We start from the raw sequence: 10,483 nt of genomic DNA on the forward strand, positions 1-10,483 counted from the left end.
ACTGGCTTTGACACTTTTTTCTCTGCGGCACCCTTCTCTGCCTCCTCCGCCCTCTCTGCCTCCACCTCTGGCGCCGCTAGCGCAGGCAGGATGCGGCTCCCACAGCGATTTCCTTTCTCGGCACCCGCCCCTATCCAGAAGCAGGAAGTGGTCCTATTCCTAAAGCCTTCCCGCTGAACTGCACATGTTCGGGAAAGTGGTTCCGTCTTGGTTCCGGAAGTAGCTGCGCCTCGCGCTGTGTGTTTCCCATTTAGTGAGTCCGGATAATTTATTGATGTGTTTAAAATGGAGGATTCCGCCTTCCTCCTCATTTTTTCCCTCTCCTCCTGCCATGTTTTACAGCAAAGGCAATAGGAAGTTGGGAATTGTTACCGAAAGTTAGGAATTTTGATGGCTTATAGCTATTGGTTCCCTTTTTTTAGGGGCTACAATGCCGTCCATGGTTGTGGATTGATTTCTTACTTCATGCATACAAGGAGTTGACTGGTATCTATCAGGTTCCGACTATGTGCAAGTCTTAGGATACACATACAAATCACAAACCTTTCCCTCTAACTTTTCTACAGCATAGTTTCAAAATACTGGAGTTTAATCCAAAATTCTAATGGCGTCATTTCCCCCTTAATATACTTTGTGTGTGTGTGTGTGTGTGTGTGTGTGTGTGTGTGTGTGTGTGTGTGTGAACCGACTTTAGTACTAAGAATAAAAAAGCTCTTTTGTATTTTGTTCCAAAATTTTCCTCAATAATTTGATAAAGCAATCAAACGAAATAGGTAAAAGGTGAGGGTTACAATCTTGAATCTGTCAGTTGTGCTTCTACTACTCTATTTCTTTTCAAGGGGGAGCAGTTCAGTGTGAATTGGCTCTTCATATTTATGTCAAGACTTCTCAAATAATACATAGAAATAAGCATATGAAAAAACCTGGCATTTCCAATTATAGAACTCCAGGTTCTCCAGGAAGGCAGGAAGACAAGGCAGCACTTTCCTTTGTCTTTAATTGGCTGAACACATAAATTCTTCATGTCAGGGGTCTCTGATAACTCCAGATAGAAGGAGTCACACTTGAATACCCAGTGACCCTCCAAGCAGGATCTCAAACAAGATCAATCTCCTATCAGGTGTATACAGGTCTTCTGAGTCTCTAGCTCGCTAGCATCATGACAGACCAACACATTTCCTTCAGGAGAATTTGTGGATAGGACACTTATTTTACCACACGTTCAGATTCCATGCCTAAACCTAGAGGACTCTCATGTGCCTCCGTCCTCCTATGGCCACAGAAGCACAGCAGCTGTAAGCTGCCATGTGGGTACTGGGAATTGAACCTGGGTCTTCTGTAGCTGATGCTCTTACCTGCTAAACCAACACTTTATCCACAAGTTCACTGGCTTCTTTTGACCCTAACTCAAAAAACATGACTTTCTTTTTCCTCTTCCCAGCAGCTTTCTTGTCATGTCATTTTTTTCTTAAACTCTAATAAAACTATCTTTGACCTTTAAAAATATCTGGGGGTGGGGTGCAATGGAGGAAGAAATCTTGCACTGAGCTCTGGCCTCTCTTTGAGCATGGATAGATGCATGCATAATACACACACACACACACACACACACACACACACACAGAGAGAGAGAGAGAGAGAGAGAGAGAGAGAGAGAGAGAGAGAGAGACAAAGACAGAGAGACAGAATATAAAAAAGATTTCTGTGGAAAATTTGTCATAGTCTAATGGGTAATGTATTATAGACTTCTTTTATTAATTAACACATTATGTTACATTGGAAGTATCTTTCTTAAACTAGTTCATCAGGAACCAACATTGTACAAAAGACATGTCTCCTAGATTGTAAACTATAGAAATATACCCATTCTAGAACAATTCAATTGATATTTGGAGGACATCATCCATAGGGCGAAAACAATTAATTTCAGTCAGTTAGGAAACTCTTTCCCACCATCGCCATCATGTTGGAGATGATGTAGTTTCTAGAGATGTGAATGACACTTGCATTGTCTGCTCTTCAGGCCTTTGTTGTCTTAGCTCCATCATTAGTAGCCCTAGATTCTTGTCTTTTGTACATATGTATTTGGCCCCTTCCAATGTGGCATTCTCATGTCATGCTTGGAAGAATGTGTCTAGAGGATAGAGGAGATTGTGGCTATTTTATTCAGACCTTTCATCACTGTGTCAAAATACCTGAGAAGTGCAACTTAAGAGAGAAAAGATAATTCTAGCTCCTGGTTTTCAAGGTTTCTTTGTCCATCTTGATCTATTTATATGGTCCGGAACAAGGCGATTTTGATAGCAGTGTGGTGGAGGAGGTTGTGCATCTAACAGCAGTCAAGAAGCAGAGAGACAGACAGCAAGGGACCATGAACAATATAAGTCCTTCCAGGGTACCCCCACACATGATGTACTTCCTTCATCTATGCTGCACTTCCTAATTTCTATTGCACGTGGGCCATACTTGAACCATGAATCTCCTTCAGTTGTTACTGACATGAGCTCAACCAGAGAATAGGATCCGGTTGCTTTATGTTCTCTTGAGTTTCTGGTCTCCTATATAGTACTAGCATTCACAGTGTTGAAAACAATCCTTAAGAAGCTGGGGCTGCAGAGACTTCTCAGCATATACTTCAGAGGATTTGAGTTCTGTCCCCAATACCTATGCCAGGCTGCTGGTAACTGCCAGTAACTCCACCTCCAGGGGATCTGACACCCTCTTCTTGTCTTCAGTGCCATCTGTACTCACATGTACATACCCCTATCCAAACACACAAATACACAGTTAAAAATGAAAATAAATCTTTAAAAAAAATCTATCCAGGCAGTGGTAGCATATACCTTTAATCCCAGCATTCGGGAGGCAGAGGCAGGCAGATCTCTATGAATTTGAGGCCAGCCTGTTCTACAGAGAGAGCTTCAGGACAGCCAAGGATCTACAGAGAAACCCTGCCTTAAAAATCAAAACTCAAACCAAAAAAAAAAAAAAAAACATGAACCAAACCAAAACAACAAACCAAATCTATTTTGGAGTCAACTGTCCATCTGCAATCCTAGGAGATAAAAGCAAGAAGATTACTACCATTTTGAGGGCAGCCTAGGTTACATAGTGAGTTCTAGGCACAGTCTGGCCTACACAGTAAGAGCCTGCTTCAAATAACCCAAACCTGGCCAAACAAGGTGACACAGCAGGCAAAAAGGCACTTGCCATAGAGCCTGATGACCCGAGTTCGACCCTTGGAACCAGCATGGTGGAAGGAGAGAAGTGCTCTGCAAGCTGTCCTATGACTTTCACAAAAAAGCTGTAGCAGGGGGTGCAATAAATGTCCAATATGCTCCAATAAATGTCTAAAAATATACGAGATGAAACAAACGGCAAAAGTGAAACACTCTGGCTTTTACTTAATTCCATTTAATGCTTTAAAAAAACATTCATGTTTGCAAATTCTTTGTAGTCTTTAAAAATTTATTAAAAATACAATTGCATACAATTATGTATTATGTCATTTTCTATCTAGATATTAAACACAAACAGACCTTCCTCAGAAAAAGACTACAGCGAAAGAAGAAATTATTAAAACAATGTGTTAATCCTTAAGGTGTATCTGACTTTTCACCACCAGTTTCTGTAGGAAATGAACTTCAGTAGAGGAAGCCATTGAATGGTGACTACAGGAGTGAGCCTGTCACTCATTTGGCTGTGTCCCTGTCTATAATTTCAAAGTCTGAAATTCTGACCACTACAACTTTGTCAAATAAAAGAAAATCTTAGCATTTAAAAATGAAGATTCCTTCTTTCTTACATTGCAGAACTTCAGCTCCATAGTGGTTTATATTTTGTTTCAGCCTTAAGTCATACATTTTATTTTTGTTTGTTTTTGAGACAGTATATCACTATGTAGCCCTGTCTGGTCTAAAACTCACAAAGATCTGTGTCTGCCTGAGCGCTGGGATTAAAGTTTTGCCCTACTACACTCTGAAAACATTTCTTTTTATTTTATTTTATTAAGACATGATTGAATCTATTGAGTATCATGTCATTTATTTATTTATTTATTTTAGTTTTTTTTTCCAGGCTGTGTTTCTTTGTGTCACAGCCTTAGCTATCCTGAAACTTGGTCTGCAGATCAGGCTGGTCTCAAACTCACAGAGATGCCAATATGCCTGTTTCTCAGAAAATTGGGAATCGATCTACCTCAGAATCTAGTTATACCACTTCTGTGCATATACCCAAAGGACACTCCACCATACCATAGGGAAATTTGCACAACTATGTTCCATAGCAGCTTTATTCATAATAGCCAGAACCCGGAAACAACCTAGATGTCTCTCAACTGAAGAAAATGTGGAACATTTACACAATGGTGTATTACTCAGCTGTTAAAACCAATGATACCAGGAAATTGCTGGCAAATGGATGAAACTAGAAAAGATCATCCCTAGTGAGGTAACCCAGACCCAGAAAGACAAACATGGTATGCACTCACTCATAAGTGAATATTATCCATAAAGTAAAGAAGATCATCCTACAACCCACACACCCAAAGAAGCTAACAAGTAGGGCTCAAGAGGGATGGGAGATGTATGAATCTCACTGTGAATGGGAAGTAAAATGGACATTGTCAGTGGATGTGGGGAAGGACCTGAAAGTGGGAATAGGGATGGGACAGAAGGGATGGGTGGGTGAGTGGAGGGAGAAAGTATGGGAGAGGCAAGTGGAATCTGCGGGCACCTCTGGGATTTGATGTGTTTATCTAATTATTCTTTATCAATAAAAAATCAGGAGTCAGATATCAGGGTAAGAACCTGAATGTTCAGAGAAGTTGTGGAGAAGCCACCAGTGACCTCCTATCTCTTCCATTCCTCCATCCAAAAGGGTTGAAATCCTCTCTGAGCCCTGCCTTACTACTTCCTGTCTCCTATCTTTCCTCAGTCATCCAAAAACTCTATGGTTAATTTTGGTCAGCTAATGGCTAACTCCACCTTCTGACTCAAAGGAAACTTTATTGTCAGAATTCAATCAAATTATCACACACTTCCCCCTTTTTGTCCAAATAAGAAGGGAAAGGTTTTATCTAACATAGTAAAACTATATATAATAACAACAATTATTAGTTAAGAATTATAATCATAATGTTCAGTCCATTTGTATTTGGCAAATTCAGAGAAAATATTCCATTACCTATCCTATCTTGAGTTCAAAGTTTTGTACCTATCTTAACTTGTACTACAGACCCAAAACTTTTCTTTTGTGTCTCTCAACCTAATACACTTTACAACTCTTTTGTGAGTTTCTTTTCTGAAGTTGGTAATAAGGAAAACTATAACTGTCTAGTCTTCACCTCCATCAGAGACCTGAGAAGGATATAATATTACCTAAGTAAAAAAGGAAGTGCTGAGCAAGCAATTTACTACTTGATAACTTTTTGTTATAAATAATTTTACTATGCTAAAGTTAGAACCTTCCATTTTAATAAGACAAAGAGGGCAAATGTTGTACAGTGCAAACATGTATTATTCTCATTGGTTAATAAAGAGCTTACTGGCCTATAGTTGACCAAGCAGAAATTGGGAGGGAGATCCAGACTAGGAGGATGCTAGGAAAAAGAAGGGCGGAGTCTCAGGAGTCTTGAGCCAGACACAGAGGAAGCAAGATGTATAAAATGTGAGGTAACAAGCCATGAGCCACATGATAGAACTTAGATAAGAAATATGGATGGGTTAATTTAAGTTGTAAGATCTAGTTAGTAACAAGCCTAAGTGTAAGGAGTAAGGTTTTTCCTCCCGCCTCTTGGTCTTCTCCTGTCACCGCGCCAGCCCCAATTAACACACAGAGACTCTGTATTTGATATAATGCTATTGGCCAGGTACTAGTTTCTTATCGGCTAGCTCTGTCTTAATTATTAACCCATTTCTATGTATACCTAAGCTATTGGTAGAGCATTTATAATTAATATTATGTCTCTGTGTAGTTATTTGGGAGCTGGCCAGTGGTCCCAACAAAAAAACTCCACCTACAGGAATGAGCTAGAAACCTAGAGTATTAAAAACTCCCAGGAATATATGAGGATGACCTTAGCTAAGACTTCTAACAAAGCAATAAGGTGCCTGAATTGGCCATCTCCTATAACCAGGCAAGACTTCCAGTGGAGGCTCCAGGGCACCAACCTAGCCACACACAAACCCTTCGACCTACAATTTACTCTGCCTACAAGATGTGCTGGGGTAAAGATGGCACAGAAATTGTGGGGGTGACCAACTGATGACTGGCACAGTTGGAGACCCAGACCCTGAAAGAGAGCTCCCTAATGAGGGCCAGGACCCAGAGTGGGATACTCCAGAAATCTAGGATAAAACCAAACAAGAATGACAAAAAAGGAAAGAGAGAAAGAAAGAAAGGAAGGAAGGAGGGAAGAAAGGAGGGAAGGAAGGAGGGAGGGAAGGAAAGAGGAAGGAAAGGGGGGAGGAAAGAAAGAAAGATGAAATTATACTCATGGATTGGTGCCTAGCCCAATTGTCATCAGAGAGACTTCACCCAGCAACTAATGGAAACAGAGGCAGACCCACAGCCAAACAGGTGGAGCTTGGGGAATCCTATAGAAGAAGGGGGAGGAAGGATTATGGGACCCAGGAGTATCAAGGTCACCACAAGAAAACCCACAGAATCTACTAACCTGGGCTCATAGGGGCTCACAGAGACTGAACCACAACCAGAGAGCCTGCATGGGACTGACCGAGGACTTCTGCATATATATTACAGTTGTGTAGCTTGGTTTTCTTGTGAGCCTCCTAGCAGTGAGAGCAGGGGACACTCTGACTCTGTTGCCTGTTCTTGGGACCTATTCCTCCTGCTGGATTGCCTCAACCAACCTTGGTGGAGGAGGGGGTGTCTGGTCTACTACAGCTTGATGTATCATGGCTGGCTGATATCCATGGGACGCCTACCTGTATCTGAAGAGAAACAGTGGAGGAGGAATGGATAGTGTGTGTGTGTGTGTGTGTGTGTGTGTGTGTGTGTGTGTGTGTTAAAGTGGCAGGAGCACTGGTAAGAGGGGAAGGAGCGGAAGCTTTGCTTAGGATGTAAAAACAAGAAGATAAAAGAGACATGGTTAAATTCATTAAGCATCATGCTATTTATTATTTATTTATGTTTCTTAGAGTCAGGGTTTCTCTGTGTAACAGCCCTGGCTGTCCTAGAACTTGTTTAGTAGACCAGGCTGGCACCAAACTCATAGAGATCTGCTTGCTTCTGCCTTCTGAGCTCTGGGATTGGAGGTGTGTACCTCTTCCTTCCTTCCTTCCTTCCCTCCTTTCTTCCTTCCCATCTATCTATCATCTATCTATCTATCTATCTATCTATCTATCTATCTATCTATCTATATTTGTACATGTGTATTCGTGTGTGTATATTTGGAGGTCAGAGGAGTGTCAGCTTCCTCTGGAGTTCGAGGACATTGTAAGCTGCTTGGTGTAGATGTTGCAATCGAACTGTAAAAGTATGTGCTCTTAACCACTAAGCTATTTTTCCGACATTGTTTTTTAAACAGGTATTAGTCTTCAGCTCAAATGCTGAGCCCTTGTGGAATATCATCTCCTTTTTAACGATTTCATTGTAGAAACAGAAATGATATTTCCCTTCACACTTGACTTCAGAACAAAGACTTCCTGGTTTTCTCTCTACCAAAGCACCTGAACACGTGTATTGCTTAACAAGTAAAGTGGCAACCTCTCCACTGTTTTTTTTTTTTTTTTTTTTTTTTTTTTCTCTTTCAGTTTTCCCCTAGCCATCACCACCCCCAGAGCTGCTCTGGATTTTAAATTTCCGAATAAAAAAGAATCTAACTTCCAAGTTCCTTCTGCTCCTAGCTAGTTGGCATTTGTGAGTTGTCAGGAGACAGTCTAGGTGACACCAACTATGTAAATTCCCCAAATAACTAGGAAATTAAGCAAGGTGTTTTAGGATTCATCCTCATATTTCCAAAAAGAAATCTATTTAAAGGCAAAAGAGGAGACCAAAATGGGACATTAGTGAACATACACACACTTCATTTTTAATTATAGTTTTTAAAAATTGTTAAATGCAGACCTATTACGGAAAAAAAAAATGCCACAATTGGAACACAGATTTTCATTCCTAAAGAGAATCCCTCTCAAGCCTCTCCGCTTCAGCGTCCCAGCCTTTCCATCTCTGACATTCCCTCACAGCTAGAACCTAGGCGCTGGGTGAGGCGCGCGGCTGCGCGAAGTGCGCCGTCGCCGTGGTAACCGCAGAAGCCTGGGCCTTAGGAGAGGTGAGTAGGAGTCCAGGCGCTGAGGTCCCGAGGGCGATGGGGGATGGGGGGGGGTTGGACAGGATAGACAGACACCATCCCTACAAGTCCCTGGGGTAGGGACTGCCAGGGTGGGCGTCAACTAAGGCGTCCTCAGCCTGTGTCTCCCATGGCTTTGCCCACCCTGCCTTGGCTTTGAGCATCCCGCCGCTGCCGAAGGGCCGAGCAGAAGGGCGGAATGGAGAACTCTTAAGTCCTCAGAGAATCCCCTGTGCTCTTTCCACGTGATCTGGTTATCACAGCAAGGCTGACTGACATTTCTTGTGTGGGATCCCCAGGCCTTCATTCTTGATTGAATTTCTAGGCGCTCAGAGGTCAGAGCTGACTTCGCGGAGTGAAGATCTGGCTCCTCTGTGAGCTGGGACTTTAAAAAACCTTAAGAGACATTTATTATTGTTGCTGTTGTTGTTGGTGCTATTATTACTATTATTATTTCTTTTTTTGAAGAAAGAATTCATTTGGCTGAAAGAGCCTTCACTGCAACTTTGGGCAGCCTTGTCTGCCTCCCTGCCCTTTGTTTATAGGGTTCCAGTCTCATCACCATTAAGCCTCCTTCCATTCTGTCATTGAAGTATCACCCCTCTTGGAAAGTCCTTCTGGAACCTTCTCCCAGTCTGTTGTTGCTGCCTGTTCTCTTTACAGTTAGAATAAACTCAGCCTACATCCCTTACATCATTTATTTCTACCGTTGCTCATTAGACTGTGGGTTGGCAACCAGATTTGTATAATTTTCTATTTTGGTACTTCACAGCCTGTAAATGTTCCTGCTATGCAGTCGAGAAGTTTCTAGACCTCTCATAGCCATAGCTATTTAGGAAGTTAAAGCAGGCTTATCCTTAGTCTAGAAAATTCAACTAAATCAATAGGATTAAATCAGTGGCATTCTACCTTCATGGTCCTCTCTCCTGTCTTTGTGCCAAGCCTGTGTTTCATATTATTATGTATGTGGGCATAGAAAACGTAATTTGTTTTGTCTCCTTAAGAATGGGATCTGAAAGTTACACCCTGTGGGCTGATACCCATTTTGCAAATATTTTAGCCACAGCCATGCCTATTTATTTGTGTGACACCTGTGATTACTCCCCTACTACAAAGGGAGTAATCATGTAATACACAAACAGTATCACACACGCCTAAAAATGTGTCATCTGGCCCTTGACCCTTGCTTTGGAATGCACCATTTTCTTGAGACTCATTACTTGTACCCTTTGCAGCCCTGTGTTAGTCTTCTCTTCTTATCCACCCTATTTTAAGTTTTCTCCCTCCTCTTTCCTTCTTTGTCATTTCCTAATTCTTTATCATGCTTATTACCGTATCACAATCTAAAATGGCCTCATTTGTTTTTCTTGTTTCTTGCTCATATCGATAGCACCGCATTTGGAGGGAACCTTGTATTGGAAGAAATGCAGTGGGCACTGACTTAGATGAGGGACTAGTTAGAGCCCTTGCTCTCATTAGTTTGAACTTGCAGTAATGGTATAGTTGGCCATTCTTTTAGCCTCTCCTCTCTGATTTGGAGACTGCATACTTAGGTTTGTTGGATAAATTTTATTGAAATATGCTTAGTTCCCAGCACTGACACCTTCAGCAACTACCTGGCAGTTGCCTACAGAATCAAGTTCAGACTACTTGATGCAGTCTTAGCCTGTCTTTATGCATATACTCATTTTCAATGGTTTTCACTAAGTTGGTCAATTTGTTTATTTGTTTGTTTATAATTTTTTGAGACGGGGTTTCTTTGTGTAATAGCCTTGGGTGTCCTGGAACTTGCTCTGTAGACCAGACTGATTTCAAACTCACAGAGACCTGCCTGCCTCTGCCTCCCAATGTGTGCCACCAAGCCCTCCTCAATGTTTGTTTCTCTCTAAAAAGGCTTTGTGGGGTTGTTTGTTTGTTTGTTTGTCAAGAAAGGGTTTCTCTGTATGACTTTGGAGCCTGTCCTGGAACTCACTCTTATAGACCAGGCTGGCCTTGAACTCACAGAGATCTGCCTGTCTCTGCCTCCCGAGTGCTGGAATTAAAGGTGTATGCTACCACTGCCCGGCGGCTTTGTGGGTTTGCTCTGGTGCTTTTTCTTGGGTTCTTCTCAGTGCCACATTCTTTATTGCCTGCTCATTCTTTATTGCCCAGTACTTTTTGATAAGCATCTTG

The 10,483-nt window shown here is 41.7% G+C and overlaps 1 protein-coding gene across 1 annotated transcript in view; it reads right to left on the reverse strand.

Moving 5' to 3' along the window:
- The window catches only part of Klhl20 (kelch like family member 20), a 43,789-nt gene extending 43,649 nt beyond the window's left edge, over positions 1-140 (reverse strand). Inside the window, exon 1 of the mRNA XM_051186082.1 lies at positions 3-140. The gene's annotated coding sequence lies outside the window, so the exon portion shown is untranslated. The remainder of the gene's footprint in view (positions 1-2) is intronic.
- Between the last annotated feature and the right edge of the window lie 10,343 nt (positions 141-10,483).

This window comes from Phodopus roborovskii, unplaced genomic scaffold (genome assembly GCF_943737965.1).
Source record: "Phodopus roborovskii unplaced genomic scaffold, PHOROB, whole genome shotgun sequence".
NCBI lineage: Eukaryota > Metazoa > Chordata > Mammalia > Rodentia > Cricetidae > Phodopus > Phodopus roborovskii.